The 23,719-nt window shown below is 42.2% G+C and overlaps 1 protein-coding gene across 2 annotated transcripts in view; it reads left to right on the top strand.

Annotated features, from left to right (window-relative positions):
- gjc2.L (gap junction protein gamma 2 L homeolog) overlaps positions 1 to 23,719 on the top strand; it is a 53,963-nt gene that overhangs the window by 16,621 nt on the left and 13,623 nt on the right. The window contains exon 1 of one of the 2 annotated variants that reach the window (XM_018267064.2): positions 21,557 to 22,255. The exons of the other annotated variant lie outside the window; for it this stretch is intronic. The gene's annotated coding sequence lies outside the window, so the exon portion shown is untranslated. Of the gene's footprint in view, positions 1 to 21,556; positions 22,256 to 23,719 lie in introns of those variants that run through there. 2 annotated transcript variants of the gene reach the window in all.

Below are 23,719 nucleotides of genomic sequence, written 5' to 3'. Positions count from 1 at the left end.
CCCACCCCAATTGTCCCCCAATTGGGGTGGGCTTTTACTGGGTTTACTTTGCGTTTATGCTTGTAGTAGTAGCTAAGCGATGCACGGAATGGAATGCACGTGTGGAATTTCTGGAGCCCAACACTGCGTTAGCAGAGAAGGTATGTTTTTATTCTCAGTCGGAACCAGAGGCTCTCTGTGATGAATGGGACAAAAAAACATTCCTGCAGCTGGGAATATCCCATGTCATTGAGAGTATTGTATCAGTCTAATGCCATAGAACTATTTGCATAGTCTTTGGGAAGGGAGTGTGACTGTGGGATAGCAGGGATAGTAGGGAGAGATGGTGTCTATAGTAACAGTGGATAATAGTCTCTGGGAAGGGAGTGTGACTGTGAGATAGCAGGTATAGTAGGGAGAGATGGTGCCTATAGTAACAGTGGATAATAGTCTCTGGGAAGGGAGTGTGACTGTGGGATAGCAGGTATAGTAGGGAGAGACGGTGCCTATAGTAACAGTGGATAATAGTCTCTGGGAAGGGAGTGTGACTGTGGGATAGCAGGTATAGTAGGGAGAGATGGTGCCTATAGTAACAGTGGATAATAGTCTCTGGGAAGGGAGTGTGACTGTGGGATAGCAGGTATAGTAGGGAGATGGTGTCTATAGTAACAATGGATAATAGTCTCTGGGAAGGGAGTGTGACTGTGGGATAGCAGGTATAGTAGGGAGAGATGGTGTCTATAGTAACAGTGGATAATAGTCTCTGGGAAGGGAGTGTGACTGTGGGACAGCAGGTATAGTAGGGAGAGATGGTGTCTATAGTAACAGTGGGATAATAGTCTCTGGGAAGGGAGTGTGACTGTGGGATAGCAGGTATAGTAGGGAGAGATGGTGCCTATAGTAACAGTGTATAATAGTCTCTGGGAAGGGAGTGTAACTGTGGGATAGCAGGTATAGTAGGGAGAGATGGTGCCTATAGTAACAGTGGGATAATAGTCTCTGGGAAGGGAGTGTGACTGTGGATAGCAGTATAGTAGGGAGAGATGGTGCCTATAGTAACAGTGGATAATAGTCTCTGGGAAGGGAGTGTGACTGTGGGATAGCAGGGATAGTAGGGAGAGATGGTGTCTATAGTAACAGTGGATAATAGTCTCTGGGAAGGGAGTGTGACTGTGGGATAGCAGGTATAGTAGGGAGAGATGGTGCCTATAGTAACAGTGGATAATAGTCTCTGGGAAGGGAGTGTGACTGTGGGATAGCAGGTATAGTAGGGGGAGATGGTGTCTATAGTAACAATGGATAATAGTCTCTGGGAAGGGAGTGTGACTGTGGGATAGCAGGTATAGTAGGGAGAGATGGTGTCTATAGTAACAGTGGATAATAGTCTCTGGGAAGGGAGTGTGACTGTGGGACAGCAGGTATAGTAGGGAGAGATGGTGTCTATAGTAACAGTGGGATAATAGTCTCTGGGAAGGGAGTGTGACTGTGGGATAGCAGGTATAGTAGGGAGAGATGGTGCCTATAGTAACAGTGTATAATAGTCTCTGGGAAGGGAGTGTGACTGTGGGATAGCAGGTATAGTAGGGAGAGATGGTGCCTATAGTAACAGTGGATAATAGTCTCTGGGAAGGGAGTGTGACTGTGGGATAGCAGGTATAGTAGGGAGAGATGGTGCCTATAGTAACAGTGGATAATAGTCTCTGGGAAGGGAGTGTGCCTGAAAGTATTAGGTATAGTAGGGAGAGATGGTGTCTATAGTAACAGTAGGATAATAGTCTCTGGGAAGGGAGTGTGACTGTGGGATAGCAGGTATAGTAGGGAGAGATGGTGCCTATAGTAACAATGGGATAATAGTCTCTGGGAAGGGAGTGTGCCTGAAAGTATTAGGTATAGTAGGGAGAGATGGTGTCTATAGTAACAGTGGATAATAGTCTCTGGGAAGGGAGTGTGACTGTGGGATAGCAGGTATAGTAGGGAGAGATGGTGTCTATAGTAACAGTGGGATAATAGTCTCTGGGAAGGGAGTGTGACTGTGGGATAGCAGGTATAGTAGGGAGAGATGGTGCCTATAGTAACAGTGTATAATAGTCTCTGGGAAGGGAGTGTGACTGTGGGATAGCAGGTATAGTAGGGAGAGATGGTGCCTATAGTAACAGTGGATAATAGTCTCTGGGAAGGGAGTGTGACTGTGGGATAGCAGGTATAGTAGGGAGAGATGGTGCCTATAGTAACAGTGGATAATAGTCTCTGGGAAGGGAGTGTGACTGTGGGATAGCAGGTATAGTAGGAAGAGATGGTGCCTATAGTAACAGTGGATAATAGTCTCTGGGAAGGGAGTGTGACTGTGGATAGCAGGTATAGTAGGGAGAGATGGTGTCTATAGTAACAGTGGATAATAGTCTCTGGGAAGGGAGTGTGACTGTGGGATAGCAGGTATAGTAGGGAGAGATGGTGTCTATAGTAACAGTGGATAATAGTCTCTGGGAAGGGAGTGTGACTGTGGGATAGCAGGTATAGTAGGGAGAGATGGTGCCTATAGTAACAGTGGATAATAGTCTCTGGGAAGGGAGAGATGGTGCCTATAGTAGCAATGAGAATAATAGCCTTTGGTAATTCCAAAATTAGTTTAAAAAAAGTATTAGTGGAATTTGTTTTTAAAAATAAAATAGAAAACCTTTTATTTTTGTAGTGTGTTATTAAGATTGTAATTTATTAACGTCCAGTGAGGATGATCCCTGGGAACGGATGGGTTTTCTGATTGAGGATACAGTCAAATGTCCCAGCTGCTTCTTTTCTTGACAAGGATATAAAGTTTGTGTGGGTAGTTAGATGGGAGAAGGAATAACTAGGCCAGTTGGATGTCACACATAAACATGGGGCCTTTTAACTTTTGAAGGAAAGTTTCCTTAAAACTATCTTGTTTGTAAGGTGTAAAGTAGTATTAAGTAGTATTTTTTTCCCACCGGGAAAACCCCAACTTTTTTTTTGTGCAAAAAAATGTTTTTCATTTGTGATCCCGTCTCTTTGGCCAGATCTCACTTGAGGAGCAAAGCAGATCTGGCAGTTTTCATAGGTCACCGACGCCGTTCATTGTTGTGTATAGGACATCCTTTATTTATATGCGTGTTTTATAGAGCTTATTTATCATATGCTTGAGTCCCTGCTCCAGTGGAACTTACAATCTAAGGTATCTATCACATTCTCAAATGTTTTTGAAGAGTCCGAGGAAACCCATGTAAAGACATGTAGAACTTACAAACTCCTTAATGATTGTGACCAAGGTGGAGTTGAACCCTGGGCCCCAGCACATCTGCAATGCAAACCAATGAGGCAACCATTTCTCTTTCTTATAGTTATTGGGGTTTTTCAACATGTATTTGTGTGCTCCCTCAGTATGACTATTTGTCTATTTGTCCCATCAGTTAATCATATTCCTGGTATAACAAACTGATTGCAACAGGCTTGGCATGTCCCACCCACAAACATGGTAACTATTCTCGGAACTTAGTACTCTGGTCATATGGTACCAGTCTGTTGTTGAGTACTTGTCTGTAGTTTGGTAGCGTAGATCATTTAATCTACACACGCTGGAACCCTGGACTGCACTTGTGTTAAAGTTCTCAAGAAGTTTGGACTGGACTGTAGCTGCGATTTAGTTCTCTACCACCTGTGAACTTGACTGGTATTTCTGTACTTAGCTGTGGTGTTATACTCAAGCCAAGATCTTTGGAACCAAATTCCAAGGATATCTCTATCCCCAAGGCTGATCAATTGAGTCCCTATACTAGCAGCATGGACACTGCAGGGTACTTACCCTTACTGGCCTCTTCTTGGAGCCTCTAACTGCTTTACTAACTACCCTGATCCTGCCTCTCAATCCTAGAGGGAACTATTGCAAAAATATTCTTGTACTTCTTGTTCTAGGCCTTCCAGCACCCCCACCTCCTCCAGCAAGGCAATGTGTAAGTGAAGAGCAGGGGTTTTTATAGCCATACTGATGGCAAACTCTGGGCCCCTGTGGCCAAATTGACCACAGGTGAAATCACTATGCCTACCTGGAAACTAAAGGTGACCAAAGGATAAACTGTAAATCTGCCTGCTCAGATAAATCAGTGGTAAACAGGCTGCACAAAAGACAACAAATCACCAGTTTGAATCCAGGCAGGATGTGACAGTACATCTCCTCCCAACTGTAATAAAATACCCAATTTAGCTGGCTAAGAATCCTCCTAGGAGAAACTACAAAACTATAGTTTGGCAAAACCTTTACCCTCCTAAATATCTACCGTTAATGTTCAAGATCATTACAATTTAGTTGTGGCTTGGTACTCAAGATCGTTATGAAGTTAAACTCACAAATTGTGATCATTATGTGTCGTTTGTTACTCTAGAACAGGGATCCCCAACCTTTAGAACCTGTGAGCCACAAACAGAAGTAAAAGGATTTGGGGAGCAACACATGCATGAAAAATGTTCCTGGGGTGATAAATAAGGGCTGTGATTGGCCATTTAGTAACCCCTGTGTATATAAGCACCTGCTTTGAGGCCACTGGGAGCAACATCCAAGGGGTTGGAGAGCAACATGTTGCTCGTGAGCTACTGGTTGGGGATCACTGCTCTAGAACTTCAAGATTTAGGCGTGGGTTAGTACTCTAGATCCTTGGAGCTAGCATTCTATATCCTGTGAATCTAGCAATGGTTTGATGCACTTCATACGCTGATCTTAGCTGTGGATTCATATTCTACATCCAATGAACTTTGCCCTTGGAGCAATAAAATCCTGGTTCAGTTCCAGATTGGTCGGTCTGAAAGTTGGGTCTTAGAGCCAGTCACTCCACTTGTTCTATAGATTCCCTCTCCCTCTGAGTCATTTATGCTTAGCTGTAACCCCATATAGAGCAAGTATCAATGCTTCTACCTTATAGCAATAAATGATTTGGAGTGGTAGAACCAGTTTTCTGTTCACATATGTTCTTGGGCAGCTCTACCAGTATATTGGACCTCTTTCAGAATAAAAGAGACTTTGACTTTTCTGTAGCAGTTACCAGTAGCCTCCACGGTGGTGGGAAGTCACAATTTTGGTGCTTCTCCAGGAGGTGAAATATAACTAAACAATCTTGGGAATACAATAATGTAAAACTGATTGTTTTTGCTAATGAGAAAATCCCATCTTCGGCACATGCCCAATGACATCATGGTGCGCACTCTCGGTAAACGGCTTTGCTGCCAATAAATTGGATAATAACACAATTAAAGGAGAACTAAAGCCTAACTAAAGAAGTAACTAGAAATGTTGTACATTATGTTGTGCTTCTGTACCAGCCCAAGGCAACCACAGCCCTTTAGCAGTAAAGATCTGTGTCTCCAAAGATGCCCCAGTAGCTCCCCATCTTCTTTTCTGCTGATTCACTGCACATGCTCTGTGCTGCTGTCACTTACTGAGCTTAGGGACCCACTCACAATATACAGTACACATAGAATAGAAATGTCACAATATAAGGCTGATTAGTAATTAATACAGATAATTACTACATGGCAGCACAGAAACCAGTGCAATTAGCATCAGAATTTAATAATCAGCAAACCTGTAGCATCAGCTTATATTACAGCCAGGGAAGCTCATTTTCTGCTGGATAATTAGTGACGAGCCCTAAGCTTAGCTTCTCAACAGCCAATCAGAGCCCACTGAGCATGTGAGTGTCACAGACACTTTCCAAGATGGTGACCCCCTGTGACAAGTTTGAAGTCCTGGATCATTGCTGCTATTGACAAGCTGAAACTTTAGCCTCGTGCAATAAGTTCAGAATATAAAATATGGCATTTTTAGCCCTATTCATTTTTAGGATTTAGTTTTCCTTTAAGGAGCTATGGGAGGTGTGGACAGCCAGTCTTAGGGACAATGGCAGCTTAGCAAAGACCTTCATACATGCCGGAACCATTATACATTTCATCCAAGGAGACAGATTATAACAAGATAATTAAGCATAATGATATGTCACTCGCTATCCCTCTCAATCAGAGAAAGCCAGGATATCTAGCAGAAGGTTTCCTTTATTACTTCCACTGGAAGAAGCCCCCGGCCCAAGGAAATGTTCTGCTGGGCAGTCTGGGAGCCCGGAGTGTCTCGCTCGCTGGTTCTGTGCTGTTAATGCTCCAGTTACACCCAGAAGAACATGGAGTGATTGAGCTTTGTTCATTTATCCAGAAGACATCTATTGCCAGCAGCAACACTATAATTATTCCCATACTCAGCCTCCCTCGTTTCCCTGATCAGTTCAAAGCAATGAGACTGCCTTCATGCCAGAGCAATTTAACTCTTTGCTGGTTTGCATGCAATCTGAGTGCAACCAGAGGTACATGGAGTAAAATAGCCCCTAACAGTTACAGACCATTTCCCTCACACCATCTTGCCCCAGGTTGGACACCCCTGATACGAATATAATGAAACTCTGGGGATACACTGCAGTTGCTGCTCAGGACAAAGTCAAGTTCCAGATGGAAAGTGAATTGCCAGGTTACACAAGGCTGCAACATAGTATTTACATTAGGATTTATTTTCTGTCCTGTACAAGATGGCTGGAGTCACGTCAAGTTTGAGATGCCTGCTGTGTCCTTTCACTTTTCATGTTTCCCCTTTCCGAGTCACCTTCCTGGCCGGCACCATGTTGATGTCACTTCATCTGGTATCAAGTTTGGTCCCACGTCACACATGCTGAGCTTTATAGACAATATGAACTGACGGGATTCCAGCCAGTAGTGTGGGGGGCAATAACATGAGTACTATTCACTACCCAAGCCAAGGGAACATGTTGCACAATCGTTTTTGGATCAGTAACAGTGGTACAACATGTGGCCTGTACCCAAGCTGCTTTGCTATAAATATAGCAGTGTTTATATAATAGGGGGAGGAATGGAGAGAGCTCATAGACACACTCATTAAATTGCCCTGCTTCATGGGGCCTCTTACATTTAGCCTGTAGACTGACCCTGCCTCATGGGGCCTCTTACACTTAGCCTGTAGACCGGCCTGCTTCATGGTGCCTCTTACTCTCTGCTAGTAGGCCGACCCTGCCTCATGGAACCTCTTATCCCCAAATTGTAGGCCGTCCCTGCCTCATAGTGCCTCTTACTCCCAGATTGTAGGCTGACCCTGCTTCATGGTGCTTCTAAGTCTCAGCCAGTAAGCCAACCTTGCTTCATGATGCTTCTTACTCTCTATCAGTAGGCTGACCCTGCCTCATGGTACCTCTTACTCTTAGCCAGTAGGCTGACCCTGCCTCACAGTGTCTTACTGTAAACCAGTAGGCTGACCTTCCCTCATGGGACCGCTTACTCCCAGTCTGTAGGCCTACCTGGCCTCATGGTTCCTCTTATTCTTATATTGTTGGCCGACCCTGCTTCATGGTGTCTCTTAGTCTCAGCCAGTAGGCCAACCTTGCTTCATGGGGCCTCTTACACTTAGCCTGTAGGCAGACCCTGCCTCATGGGGCCTCTTACACTTAGCCTGTAGACCGACCCTGCCTCATGGGGTCTCTCACTCTCAGATTGTAAGCCGGCCTGCTTCATGGTGCCTCTTACTCTCTGCTAGTAGGCCGACCCTGCCTCATGGAACCTCTTATCCCCAAATTGTAGGCCGTCCCTGCTTCATAGTGCCTCTTACTCCCAGATTGTAGGGTGACCCTGCTTCATGGTGCTTCTAAGTCTCAGCCAGTAAGCCAACCTTGCTTCATGATGCTTCTTACTCTCTATCAGTAGGCTGACCCTGCCTCATGGTACCTCTTACTCTTAGCCAGTAGGCTGACCCTGCCTCACAGTGTCTTACTGTAAACCAGTAGGCTGACCTTCCCTCAGGGGACCGCTTACTCCCAGTCTGTAGGCCTACCTGGCCTCATGGTTCCTCTTATTCTTATATTGTTGGCCGACCCTGCTTCATGGTGTCTCTTAGTCTCAGCCAGTAGGCCAACCTTGCTTCATGGGGCCTCTTACACTTAGCCTGTAGGCAGACCCTGCTTCACGGTACCTCTTACTCTCAGACAGTAGGCCGATCCTGCCTCATTGTATCTGCCTTAAATAAATGAAATGGTTTATTCATCTTCCTCAATACAAAGTGCAGTCATTGGAGTTCATTTTTCAGGAAAATCCTGAGGTATCCTACTGCTCCTGAACCATTCCAGAGCCTGTGTGTGGATGTATGCATTCAAAGCCGGCACTTATCTATATAGCAGTGTCAGGTTTCTTTTCCATAATCCCACTGCTCCATGGTAACTGAAATAAATGAAAAACAGAAATAGCAGAAAGCAGATCACTTGCGGAGTCAGCCTTGTGACGAGGGGCTCTGAATGGTGAGCTTTATATTGCACAGGCACTTAGTGTATCTATAGGGTGGTCTGTTTCCTCTCACTGCTGTGTTGCTCTATGGAAGTATAATAAGCCAGTCTAATACTGAATACTCCCAGTCTGTGCCGTTATACAATTTCATATACACACATTTACACACTGACATGTATACAGATGTTTAACCTGCTGATGGCAGACAAAGAATACAGGAACTGCTATACCGAGAATATAAATAAGACATATGTGGTTTTTTTTGGGTGTTCCACTGCCCCAAATATTGGTGTCAGATCAGTCCTTAGCTCTTAACTTATTTACTAAACTCCAAATGCAAAAATCTTTTTTCTATAAAATCAGACTTTTAAAAAATCACAAATTTTTCAGAATTAATTATTCCACAAGGATGGAAAAGCCCAAAATCCAGCATCTCAGACCTGTTGAGGTTGCATATAAGTCAATGGGAGAAGTCCCAATGATTTTTTGATGTGCGCTGGGTTTTGTGCAATACCCCGAAGTTTTCAGAGTTTTTGGGCAAATTTCGGGAGATTAGTCGCCCAGCAACAAATCACTTCTTCTTGGGGTAACTAATCTCTCTGAACTGCCTTCCCACCGGCTAGAATGTAAATCGCCAGCGGGATGGCACTTGGAGCGCTTCTTTTTCTGAAGTCGCCTGAAGTTGCCTCAAGAGCAGTTCGGGGAGATTAGTCGCCCAAAGAAGAAGAGATTTGTCGCTGGGCGACAAATCTCCTGAAATAGCAGCGTGTGCCCTAGCTCTTAAAGGAGAAGGAGACCCTAAAAATTATTATTTTCTATACTGAACTTATTGCACGAGGCTAAAGTTTGAGCTTGTCAATAGCAGCAATGATCCAGGACTTCAAACTTGTCACAGGGGGTCACCATCTTGGAAAGTGTCTGTGACACTCACATGCTCAGTGGGCTCTGATTGGCTGTTGAGAAGCTAAGCTTAGGGCTCGTTACTAATTATCCAGCAGAAAATGAGCTTCCCTGGCTGTAATATAAGCTGATGCTACAGGTTTGCTGATTATTCAATTCTGATGCTAATTGCACTGGTTTCTGTGCTGCCATGTAGTAATTATGTGTATTAATTACTAATCAGCCTTATATTGTGACATTTCTATTCTATGTGTACTGTATATTGTGAGTGGCTCCCTAAGCTCAGTAAGTGACAGCAGCACAGAGCATGTGCAGTGAATCAGCAGAAAAGAAGATGGGGAGCTACTGGGGCATCTTTGGAGACACAGATCTTTACTGCTAAAGGACTGTGGTTGCCTTGGGCTGGTACAGAAGCCCAAAACATCATGTACAACATTTCTAGCTACTTCTTTAGTTTAACTTTCCTTGTCCTTTAATGGCTTAAATTCCAGAAACTCTCCGGGGCCACCTGGCAACAAGGCGCACAATGCTCTTGAAGTCTTGGGCTCCCATGTGCCAAAGAGCCCCTTTATCCCCAACACCCCCATCTAAAAGGCCCGCAAGAGGCAAGGGACTTCAGGCCTTTGTCCTTCCCCCTCCAGCCCAAAAGCATATAAGGGGCTGGGATAACCAATGGTCCTCCAAAGAGGACCTGACAACTTTTGTGCCCACAACGGTACTAAATTTCAGGGGGAAAGGGAGCCTAATGGCCATATATCCCCCCCAGATCCGTGTATTAACCCAGAGGTCTATTGCACTGTGATCCTTAAAAAGTGCCAGGGGATAAAACATAAATCACATGAAATCATAAAATGTGCGGCAGTGTGCAGGCCCAACCTATCGGCCAGATTATAAAAATGTATTTGCCCCCAATGCCATAAGGTTGGGGCTAAAAAGCACAAGTGCAATTGAAAGTGTCGCACAAAGTGCATTTGTACATTAATGTGACTTGTACACTTGACCTAAGGTCTAGGACAGGGGTCCCCAACCTTTTTTCCGCCCCTGAGCAACATTCAGTTGTAAAAAGAGTTGGGGAGCAACACAAGTATGAAAAATGTTCCTGGGTGGTGCCAAATAATGGGTGTGATTGGCCATTTGGTAGTCCATATGTGGACTGACATCCTACATGAGACTCTGTTTGGCAGTACATCTGGTTTTTATTCAACCAAAATTTGCCTCTAAGCCTGGAATTCAAAAATAATCACCTGCTCTGAGGCCACTGAGAGCAACATCCAAGGGTTTGGGGAGCAACATGTTCCTCACGAGCCACTGGTTGGGGATCACTGGTCTAGGATCTCTATAACATTCACACACTCAAATCAGCTTCATCCAAATGCCACAAATTCATGCAGAAACTTGGAAGAATAAATAAACTCCCCACTGCGCTGGTCAGAGTGAAACCAGTGCTGCAAGGTGGCTTTGCATTGAGACACTGTGCTGCCCTTTAAGAAATATTTTTTCCTTTTCAAAACGCATCAGTTAATAGTGCTGCTCCAGCAGAATTCTGCACTGAAATTCCGTTTCTCAAAAGAGCAAACTAACTGCAAATTGTCTCAGAATATCACTCTTTACAACACGCTAAAAGTTAGTTAAAAGGTGAACAACCCCTGGATCTGAAACATAAAAACAGCTTAGAACGCCCCATTTTGCTAGCTATAGATGCCGTAACTAATTTGTGAAACCATTATCATGAGGAATTTACAGAGCACATATACATCAGCTGTAGCTCACATACAACAGGGATTTTTACCCCCCAATGAATATTCCTTAAAGGACATATAAACGAACATTTTCCTGCCATGTATATAAACTGGGCACATCTCCCCCACCTGAACTGCATTGTTGGTACTACATATATCCCCTCCAATCGCCAGCACCATCACATTTTCCTAAAACAAACAGCAGCTTTTAAGTGGCGGCCATTTTGCCTATGACGCCTCATCAGTGACATCTGCAGACAAAACAATTGCTATTGGAACCAGCAACGACATCTCTTCATTGGCTGTTAGACTGAAGGGCGTGTTTAGTAATCTGAGCTGAGAATAACTGAGCATGTGCAATAGCCAACAGCCAAAGCAAATTCCTGAGGGAGGGGGGTGAGTGGGTTAGAGGAGGAGAAGGGATCCTAAGTGATTAAACAGATGCTGCAGCCTTACTATTAACCTTTGAACAACTGGAGTGACAGGTCTTTAAAGATTTCAAAGAGTCCGGTGACTGATTACATTTTTTGTGTGGGGTTTACATGTCCTTTAAGACTCGTGAAACATTTGGCATCTTTTTTACAACATTATAAACAGTGATGTAATGGCAGACCTGCATTTTATCACTTCTACACCGCTTTTATTAGCTTTTCACTCTACAACTGCAAACTATAACAATAATGAAGCAGTAAGTGACTTTATCATGAGGAATGAGCAGCTCACGTACAACATCGGTTTGTTCCTCTAAACACCCTCTAAGGCTTGTGCAACATTTGCCATATTTTTATGTACTTGAAACCTCATAATTAATGATTCAGTGAGTCTAGTGAACATTTCTATATGGAGTTCAGCCAGTTCGTGACATTACCGATAACAACAATGTCCTCATACAAAAATAAGAGTTTTATGCTTTCAGCAAAATAAATACAGGCTTTGCAACAAATCATATTTTCTGGTAATTTGTAGTGAAATGATTTGGTAAAGCAGAATATTAAAGGGCTTCTGATCCATTATCTATTCTGTTCCAAAGAATCTTTGCTCATAAATTCTGAACCTCACATATGAATATCATAGGGTTAGATAAACTGCAGAGTGATTGTTGAACTCTCCCATAGACTCCATTTTATCCAAAGGATCCAAGTTTTTTCCTTTTCCTCTATCATAATAAAACATAAAAAGATATGATCAATTATTGGGAGCGGAACCAGCCTATTGGGTTTATTAAATGTTTACAAAATATCCTAGTAGACTTAAGGTATGAATATCCAAATTACCCAAAGATCCGTTATCCGGAAAACCCCAGGTCCTGACCATTCTGGATAACAGGTCCCATACCTGTATATATATATATATATATATATATATATATATATATATATATATATATATATGGGATGCATCTGAATTTTTTTCTGCCCGACCGAACCGCAAATGCAAATTAGGGAGGGAAATCGCACAACTTTTTGTCACAAAACAAGGGAGTAAAAATTTTCCACCTACCCATCCCTAATTTGCATATGCCAATTTGGATTCGGATTCGGTTCGGTGTTCGGCCAAATCTTTTGCAAAGGATTCGGGGGTTCGGCCGAATCCAAAATAGTGGAGATATATATATAATATAATTTTAAAAAAATGCAGCTCAATCCCTTTTTATTGGGTGCACGTGGATACGGCTTGATATACAAATTAAAAGAAATTTACCCCAGCACTCCAACATACAGCCCTGTAAAAAACTGGAAAAAAGTGTCTTTTTTTGTTAGTTACAGTTCAGTTGTGCAAAAATAGGCTTCCCAGGGGGCTGTATGTTGGAGTGCTGGCGTAAATTTCTTTTAGGGGCCCATTTAATTAGTTTGAGTGAAGGAATAGAGGAAAAATAGTTCTTTTTGGCTACTTCGACCATCGAATGGGCTACTTCGACCACGACCTTCGACTTGGTATCAAACGATTCGAACTAAAAATCGTTCGACTATTCGACCATTCGATAGTCGAAGTACTGTCTCTTTAAAAAATTCTTCGACCCCCTAGTTCGCCATCTAAAACCTACCGAGGCCAATCTTAGTCTATGGGGAAGGTCCCCATAGGCTTCCTAACAATTTTCTGATCGAAGGAATATCCTTCGATCGATGGATTAAAATCCTTAGATCGATGGATTAAAATCCTTCGAATCGTTCGATTCGAAGGATTTAATCGTTCGGTCGAACGATTATTCCTTCGATCATTCAATCATAGGAATAGCGGTGAATCCTTTGACTTCAATATTCGAAGTCGAAGGATTTTACTTAGACGGTCGAATATCGAGGGTTAATTAACCCTCGATATTCGACCCTAGGTAAATGTGCCCCTTAATGTGTATAAAATACATTGGCTGTAGCTCATGTACAACAGGTTCGTTGTTTTCCACTGAATACTCCTTCAGACTCGTGAAATGTTTGGCATCTTTTTACAACATGATAAAACGGTGATGAAATACTTCTTGAACATTTCTCTCTTTCCCTTTTTGTGGTTGAGTGAATTCGGGAACTTTAGAGTGATTTTATGCAAAAAAAAAAAGTTTATTTTTTTTTAAACAAAAAATATTTTTAGTCATATTCATTTATAAAGCAGAATATAAAAAAAAAAAACCTTGATCTATTGGACATTTGTCCCAAAACCTACCGTGTATCAGACAATGTCCCATGTTATTCCCTGTAGGTGATGTACATTACATCAGTGGTCCCCAACCAGTGACTCATTAGCAACATGTTACTCACCAACCCCTTGGATGTTGCTCCCAGTGGCCTCAAAGCAGGTGCTTATTTTTGAATTCCAGGCTTGGAGGCAAGTTTTGGTTGTATAAAAACCAGGTGCACTGCCAAACAGAACCTTAATGTAGGTTGACAATCCACATAGGAGCTACGAAATGGCCAATCACAGCCCTTATTTGGCACCTCAAGAACATTTTTCATGCTTGTGTTGCTCCCCAACTACTTTTACTTCTGAATGTTGCTTATGGGTTCAAAAGGTTGGGGATCCCTGTACTAGAATGATTTTTCATGGGCAGGTTCAAATATATTTTCTGTTCACAGTGAAATTTCTGGTGTACCTTGGTATCATAGCTTGTGTGAATACACATGAGTACCCAACTTTCAAACTTCTCTATGTTTATCAATTTTTTGAAACCATGTTTCCAGGTTGCTTCCATTTAACTAAAGGAGCCCATACACGGGCCAATAAAAACTGCAGACAGAACGAGTCAGCAACTTATTGCCCATGTGTGGGGCCCTCCGATGGGCATCCCCGATCGATATCTGTCCGAAAGTCGGGCAAAAAAAAGACAGGGTAAAAAATCCCATCGGAACGCGACCGCATCTGTTCGTTGATGCAGTCCCGCGATCCAACCGCCCGTATGGCCTTCATTCTGATCCAGTTGTTGGGCCCTAGGGCCCACAATTGGATCAGGCCAATATCGCCCACCTCAATGTTGCCATATCGGGGAGAGATCCGCTCGTTTGGCGACATAGCCAAATGAGCGGATCTCCCTGTGTATGGCAACCTTTAGTGCCTGAGCCTAGAGTAGCCAGATATTGACTGCTGAGTTGGCAAGGCTATAGCCTGTTGGATTATGCATGGGTACAAATGGAAGCCCTTCTGATCTCATAACCTACATGGTCCAATGGCTGGACAGAGGGCTGAATGATTGGATTGGTCCTATTAAGCCCAACAACTTGCTTGACCAAACTGGGCAAAGATATGCTTGTACAGGTATGGGATCTGTTATACAGAAACCTGTTATCCACAAAGCTCCGAATTACGGGAAGGCTGTCTCCCATAGACTCCATTTTAATTAAAGGAGACCTGTTACCCTAAGAAATAATTCCAAATTCTATTTTATGAAGTTAGTCAAGCAATATAAACTACTCACTCTATATAAATCATTTAAATCTTGTTTATTTTAGTCTTGGAATTCACAATCACTTGAAGCAGGCAGGCGCCATTTTGTGAGCAGTGTTATTAAGGCAAGTTTTAGATCACGCCAATATCTTGTTTATGCACCAGAATGGGGCACCTGATGTCCATGCCCAGGCACTGGCTTATCCATTAGATGGTGAGGAGGAAGGGGAAATGAGAAGAGAACAGTGACATCATTGAAGTATAGAATGGAAAGTGAAAGTAATTGCCTGCCCCGCCTCAAGGCATAGAGGAGGGGCAGGTAATATATGATTGACAGCTGGGAGTTTTAAACCAGTACATCACAGGTATAGATATGTTAATAGAAAAAGAATAGGAGCAGGGCCGGGCCAAGGTAGTTTGGCATCCTAGGCAAGGGTTCCAATCAGCGCCCCCCCCATCCTGCATTAGCATTTCCCACCTTAACATTATGTTTTTTTAATAAAAGAAAACGTATTATTGAATGAAACTTTTCATTTATATAAATATGTAATGTTTACAAACAAAAATAAAGCCATTAATATTGCCCCAAGATGGTAGGCCCAAGCCCCCCCATCTGTACCTGTGCCAGCAGCCAATGAGCCCATTTCCAGCCATAATTCCCAAGCCCCACCTGTACCTGTGCCAGCCCAGCAGCCTGTGCACAGGTTCTCTCTGCTGCTGCCCAACCGATCTGTTGCCATGAAGTGACTGATGCCTGACGTATGGACATATCACGTGCCGCAGCCTACTGCGCATGTCAGCATGGAAGGCGCCAAAACACGCTCCAGGGTAGGAGAGCGCCTTCAGAATTTAAACCATCTAAAACAAACCCCAGAGGGGTTGGGGCATGCGATTTTTAAAAATTATAATGTCATTAATAAAGGTCAAGTGAACAGAATAGTAAAAATTTAAAAAAAAAACAGAGAAAAAAATTCACCTCAGTGATTGCGCCCTAGGCAGTTGCCTACCCCTTGGTCCGGCCCTGAATTGGAGTTTCGTGTTTAATTTTAAGAGGAATTTTATTGTACAGCTTTTTATGTTTAGGTGACAGGTCCCCTTTAAATAATTAAATTTTTTCAACATTATTTCTCGTTCTCTCTGTGATAATAAAACAGTAGCTTGTACTTGATCCCAACTAAGATATAATTAATCCTTATTGGAAGCAAATCCAGCCTATTGGGTTTCTTTCATGTTTAAATTATATCTTAGTAGATTTACGCTATGGAGATTCAAATTACAGAAAGATCCCTTATCTGGAAAACTCCTGGTCCAGAGCATTCTGGATAACAAGTCCCATACCTGTATTGTGAACTGGTCAGTATCTGCACTTCTTTAACATGGAGGAGACCAACAGGCATAGATTATAACTCTTGTGCCTTGCTATGTTTCACTGGGTTGTATGGGACATTTTAAACCAGGGGTCCCCAACTTGTATTTATCCATGAGCCACTTTAAATGTTGGGGAGCAACACAAGTATGCAAAAAGTTCCTCAGGGATACCAAATAAGGGATGTGATGTTTGGTAGTCTCTATGTGGACTGACAGCCTTCAGGAGGCTCATAGACCTAGTTTTTATACAACTAAAACTTGCCTCCAAGCCTGGAATTCAAAAATAAGCCCCTGCTTTGAGGCCACTGGGAGCAACATCCAAGGGGTTGGTGAGTGACATGTTATTCAGGAGCCACTAGTTGGGGACCACTGTTGTAAACCATAAAGAGTGATGTTCTTTAGATGTACTGGGACATGTTCATTCTGTTGTTTTTAAATTCATCCTGAACATCCCTTGAGAAAGACACTGGAAGAGCACTAATACCCACTTGTGGTGTAGCCACAACACTAAAAATGTATATAATATGTGTGCAATGGGCCTACAAATGGGTAAAAAGCTAATATTTGATTGATTGCAGCCATCTGATCAAAACGAGTCAACCTTAACATTACTCAGTGGTTAGGAATAATGTAAGGAGGGAGGTTAAGAGAAGGCTAAGGCCTGGCTAAAGTACATTGTGTGAGTCAGCCTCAGCAATATTTTGAAACACTGTTTGGAGGAGGTGGAGATAAAAAATTGAGAAGGAGTAGGTGCACATAAAGGAGATGATTGGTTTCCACTGGTTACACCACCTAACCCAAAAAATATATAAGCCTTCTTTGACAGTTACAAACATGGATCTTTCACCAGTGGTGGCTATCTTCTACAGCGTTATCATACTGGAACCATTTAATTTACTATCCACAAATGCCGGGATGATCCAGCTTTCAGGTAGGATGCTCTTCCCGTTGACTTATTGTGATCATATCTTATTCTTTTATGTCAGTGGCATGAGCCATGTGTAGTCTGTTTTAAAATGTCACTATCATAGGACTCCAAATATGGATTCCAATGAGGTTTTAGGATAGGATCACAGACCGGCACACTTTAAAATGATGATAAACTTGTGTCTTTGGGAAGGAAACATCTGGCCAGTTCTAGGACCATGCTCCTCTGAGCTTTTCCAAATCGCCAATTCACAACAAAACAGAGTTGGATTGGTTCAGTCATGTCTACTCATGATCAAAGCCAGAGATTGCCAATAGGTGTCACTCCAACTTATACTGAACTACAATTCCCAGTTATCCCCATGAGCAGCTCATAACTGGAATGAAAACTTGTTGTGCCTCATACAGAAGTGTGTCCATATGTTCTACTGCCACACTCCTTCCCATGCAGGTAGGCTGGGATAATCAGGGATAAATTTGGGATAACCAACCTGCAACCTTCAAACTGTTGTTCTTCACAACTTCCAAAATGCCCTGAAAAGCTACTGTCTTACAAAACAGGGGAACACCTTCTCTGCCCTATCCTAATACTATTTCAGTATGATAGGCATTTATCAAAGGAGAACTAAACCCTAACAACGAATATGGTTAAAAATGGCATATTTTATATAGTGAACTTATTGCACGAGGCTAAAGTTTGAGATTGTCAATAGCAGCAATGATCCAGGACTTCAAACTTGTCACAGGGGGTCACCATCTTGGAAAGTGTCTGTGACACTCACATGCTCAGTGGGCTCTGATTGGCTGTTGAGAAGCTAAGCTTAGGGCTCGTCACTAATTATCCAGCAGAAAATGAGCTTCCCTGGCTGTAATATAAGCTGATGCTACAGGTTTGCTGATTATTCAATTCTGATGCTAATTGCACTGGTTTCTGTGCTGCCATGTAGTAATTATTTGTATTAATTACTAATCAGCCTTATATTGTGACATTTCTATTCTATGTGTACTGTATATTGTGAGTGGCTCCCTAAGCTCAGTAAGTGACAGCAGCACAGAGCATGTGCAGTGAATCAGCAGAAAAGAAGATGGGGAGCTACTGGGGCATCTTTGGAGACACAGATCTTTACTGCTAAAGGGCTGTGGTTGCCTTGGGCTGGTACAGAAGCTCAAAACATCATGTACAACATTTCTAGCTACTTCTTGAGTTACACTTTAGTTCACCTTTAAGACCTATGGATAGATATGAGCTTAGCAGAGGAAAAAGAAGGTCTACGCTCTCTAAGTCTAAGCTCTACATGTTCTTGCTGCATTGTTAATTATGTAGTTATTAATTTATCTATTAATGGGTTCCATTGAAATCTTAGAGCTGTTGTTAGGCTTCAATTCCCAGCACCCACTGACAGCCTTTCCGTTGGGAAATGTAGCCCAACAACAGGCAGAAGTCACATATGAATAACAAAAATATTTAATCATTATTAGCAGATCAATATAAGGTTTGTAATGTTATCAAATGTCCAAGGGGCCAGTGTGAGGCCCACAGCAGTCTTGCTTTAAAATCTATATAATTCTTCAAAATTAGATATCGTGCAGCACAGAGGCAAAAGTGAACATCATTTTTTTTAATAAGGCACCTAATACAAAGCACTACTGTATGTGAAACAGAACCATCCCTACTAGTCTAACCCTTGACTTAGTGCTTTGCTCCCATTGGTGCCCCAGGCTGCCCCTTACCCTGTTATGGTTAATCTCATGTTATTTTACATATGGCTTTATACTATGGCATTTTGTTTGTTGCCCAGACTCATCATTCCTGACCAAGGCTAGTCAATAACATGGTCCTGTTATTTGAGCCTTAGTGGAGGACAGTAGTAATTGACCACACTTTGAGTCCAGGTTGACTATGATGAATTAGGCCACTGTATGTGATGGGTCCTCTTGTATTATATATAATCATTATATATAATTGAAGAGGTCAATAAAAAGAATGAGGATGGTTGAAAGGGTTTAAGAGCATCTATATCGTAGGCCATCTGTTGTTTAGAGGCCAGCCCCTTGAGGATATAAGCATTTCCTCCTCTATTATTTCGGGGGTTGAGATACAGCAGAGACTCTTTTGTTAGACTTACAGGATACCAGGAAATTCATCATCTTTGCCACAAACAAACTTCAGCCTGGGCTTGATTATAAAAAGCCTAAAATAGGCTCAGAGATATTTCCCTGTTACTGTCGGGGGCCCCAGATCTGTGTTTTATTGGCTTTATTGGAGGTAAAGTGCTTCATTTGCTTTATTATAGGCTACTTGATACAGACCCAACCCACCCATTGGTCTGTCTGTATGTATCACATGGTATAACTGAATATAGGTAGGTAAGCACGCTTATATATGAAGGATACCTCATACTGACTACTTTTTATAGGCTCCACCCATTTAAAGGGAACATATAGTCAAGAACACATTTTTAAGACATTGCATCATTATGAACCTCTAAAATGTGCTTTTTCTCTGCTGTTTTAGTGAAAATCTCCCCAGAAAGCTTCATAGCACTAGCCATTCCATCTAGTTGGACCTGACAGGGAACTATTCAATTCCATTTGTAATGGCAGGGCTATAATTGGCTACCATCATCCTCCTGTGCAGCAAGGTTAGGGCAAGCCTACTACTTAATTGTAACAGACAAAGTACCCTAGGAAATCTATACGGAGCTCCAGTAAAGGGGCCATTTTTAAAGCTTAGAGTGAAATCAGGAAGCCTTTAATTATTCATCATTATTATCCTTATTTATATGTTCCACTTAACAGCGATTATATATATCATTCACATTCCTTCCCTGGTGGAACTCATATACACATAAGATGGCCAATTTTATCATGAGCCAATTAAAAGGATCCTCCACCCAAAATAAACAAAATAAAAAGAATTTTTGGTGGAGTACCCCTTCCTATATATTTTGGGTGGGGGAACCACCTTCCTTTGTTTTATTGGAGTGTGGGAGGAGGGCCACACAAGCCCCCAGTACAACATACAAACTCCTTGCGGATAGTGCCCTGGCTGGAATCGAACCCCAGTCAACAAGGCCCACTGCAGCTTTTAGTTTAGCAACTCTCCAGTTTGGTATTTCAGCAGCTATCCGGTTGATAGAGTCTTGTTTCCCTAGCAACCAGGCAGTAGTTGGCTTAAAAGACTGGAAAAAAATAGGAGGGGGACTGAATAGGAAGTTACATAACAAAAAGTAACATTGTAAGAGCAATATTTTTTTTTGCCTGTTGGGGTCAGTGACCCCCTTTTTAAATGCTGGGAAGAGGTAGAAGAGGAAGGCAAATAACTCAAAAACTATAAAGAATAAATAATGAAGATCAATTGCAAAGTTGCTTAATGTTGGCCAATCTATAACTAGAAATTAACTTAAGGGGTTGTTCACCTTTGAGTTAACATTTAGTATGATGTAGAGAGGGATATTCTGAGACAATTTGTTATTGGTTTTCATTTTTTATTATTAGGGGTTTTTAGCTTTTTATTCAGCAGCTCTCCAGTTTGTAATTTCAGCAGTCTGGTTGCTAGGGTCCAAATTCCCCTAGCAACCATGCACTGATTTGAATAAGAGACTGGAATATGAAATAGGAGAGGCCTGACTAGAAAGAGGAGTAATAAATAGTAACAATAACAATACATTTGTAGCCTTACAGAGCATTTGTTTTTTAGATGGGGTCAGTGACCCCCATTTGAAAGCTGGAAAGAGTCAGAAGAAGAAGGCAAATAATTAAAAAACTGTAAAAAATAAATAATGAACACCAAATGAAAAGTTGCTTAAAATTGGCCAATCTATAACCAGAAGTTAACTTAAAGGGGTTGTTCACCTTTGAGTTAACATTTAATACGATGTAGAGAGGGATATTCTGAGACAATTTGTCATTGGTTTTCATTTTTTATTATTAGGGGTTTTTGAGTTATTTAGCTTTTTATTCAGCAGCTCTCCAGTTTGCGACAATTTCGATGCCGGCAACAATTAAACGGACGCCCATTGACTTTAATGCACGTCAAATGTCACCAGCGTTGGAATTGTTGCAGTCGACAATTTTAACGGCAAATTTTTCGCCCGTTTCGAGAATTTCCTGTGAATTTCGTGGCAAAGCGAACGGGACAAATTCGCCCATCAGGAGTCAGAAGAAGAAGGCAAAAACTATTAAAAAGAGAAAATGAAGTCCAATACACAGATGCTTAGAGTGAGCCATTCTATAACATATTAAAAGTTAACGGAAAGGTGAACCGCCCCTTTAACCATCATTTTATTTAAAAGGGTCACATGGTATAACTGAATGAGTGAAGGCCAAACAAATGTACTTGGCTCGTTCTATATAAACGGTGACATGTGGTAGAACTGAACCAGACAACATCTGGATACAAGGAGCGGCTCATATAAAGTACTTGTTGGTTAGGGCTGGAAAGAACAGATATTATTTCCCGGGTGGGGAGGGGGTTGCACGTAACACTCTCCCCTCTTGTGCTGTGTTTCCCATTAGCAGACATCTCCTGTTCCGACTCCTGAAAAGACTCTGCAAACTTGTTTACTCTCTGGAGAGCACAAAAGAAAAGGGGGGTGACTTTGAATTGCAGCCATTGCTGAGGGGCAGGGGAATTGCCTGGGCTTGTTAGTCTTCCCTTGCACTCACTCACTCGCTCACTCGCTCACTCACTCGCTCACTCACTCACAGGGGAGCGCGCAGGATTGGTGGCACTGCAGGGAAACAACACAGGGATGGGGGTTACGTTTGCGCAGAAGGAGAACATTTTTTAAAAATAGCAACGGGAAGGAACTTAACCCCAGTCGTCCTGCACTGACAGCTAGAGCCGTGCGCATAAAGCAGATTTGTTCTCGCTCTCTTTCCCTTTATTTTATAGTAACGGGTTGGGTGGGTTAGAAAGTAAACTTTGCTGGGACAGGATATTTGGCAATGGAAGAGGCGCATGTAAAGTCCCACTGACAGGATGAGTAAATACTCCCAGTCTCCTCGCAGATACTTCATGCCTCCGCTCACCAACTATTCTCCATCTCCTTTTTGCACGGGAACGTTCGGATCTCGCTGGGCTTCATGAATTCGCTGTGGATCTTAAACATTTTGCACTCAGAGAGAATGAGATTTCCTTGGTAAGTAGGTTTTTTTTCTGGGTTTTGTGCGTTTCTCGGATTATTCCTGACAATTTGCACATAATTTTTTCTGTTCCTTGTGTAATTATCCTTGTGGAGTCGTTTGTACGTATGGGGTTGATGTGGGTATTTTGATTCTCAGACCCTACAGCTGTCGTTGAACTACAATTCCCAGCATCCCCTGACAGCCTTTATCAGTGTCAGAGGGATGCTGGGAATTGGGCCTAACAACAGACAGAAAGTCACCAGTTAGACAAAGTTGGATAAACAAATTCTAAAAATGTCTATTAGTTATTAAACAGATTAATATTAATATAGTCATTTTCTCAAGGACTCATTCAGCCCAAGGGGCCAATGTGGTGCCCACAGGAGCTCTGCCTTAAAACCAGCGCTGGTTATAAGTATACAGTCTATGCTTAATATATATGTATGGATAGAAAGATAGATAGATAGAGAGAGAGAGAGAGAGAGAGAGAGAGAGAGACAGATGGATGGACGGATGATAGATAGATAGATAGATAGATAGATAGATAGATAGATAGATAGATAGATAGATAGATACAGATAGACAGACAGACAGACAGACAGACAGACAGACAGACAGACAGACAGACAGATAGATAGATAGATAGATAGATAGATAGATATGATAGATAGAGAAATAGATAGATAGGCAGACAGACATATAACAGATAGATAGAAAGAAAGAGAGAGAGAGAGAGAGAGAGAGAGAGAGAGAGAGAGAGAGAGAGAGAGAGAGAGAGAGAGAGAGAGAGAGAGAGAGAGAGAGAGATGGACGGATGATAGATTGATGATAGATAGACAGATAGATAGATACAGATAGACAGACAGACAGATAGATAGATATGATAGATAGAGAAATAGATAGATAGACAGACAGACATATAGACAGATAGAAAGAAAGAGAGAGAGAGCGAGAGAGAGAGACGGATGGACGGACGGATGATAGATAGATAGATGATAGACAGACAGACAGACAGACAGACAGACAGACAGATAGACAGATAGATAGATACAGTGTCGGACTGGCCCACAGGGATAACAGGAAAACTCCCGGTGGGCCCAGGTGTCAGTGGCCCCTCCTGCTTCTAAATATTTGACTTATTTCATGGCCATTCCCTATTTCTATGAGTATAAAGAGGCTAAATATATGGAATAATAGGTTATAGTATGTAAAGAAAAGAGAATAGGAGAATAGAGGTTGAGTGAGGAGAGGAAGAAAATAATACTTTGTGTGGGCCCCTGGTCTAAAGGTTTTTGGGTGGTCCCCGGTTTAAGGGTTTTTGGTGGGCCCTTGGGGTCCCAGTCCGACACTGGATAGATTGATAGATAGATAGATAGATAGATAGATAGACACATTGCACATTCCTGGCAGTCCTGCTTTAAAACCAGCCCTGATCTTTATATAAATATATATATGTGTATGTATGTATATTTATGTAT

The sequence above is a fragment of the Xenopus laevis genome, chromosome 6L (assembly GCF_017654675.1).
Source record: "Xenopus laevis strain J_2021 chromosome 6L, Xenopus_laevis_v10.1, whole genome shotgun sequence".
NCBI classification, from domain to species: Eukaryota; Metazoa; Chordata; class Amphibia; order Anura; family Pipidae; genus Xenopus; species Xenopus laevis.
This window is presented reverse-complemented; position numbering and strand designations above follow the sequence as displayed.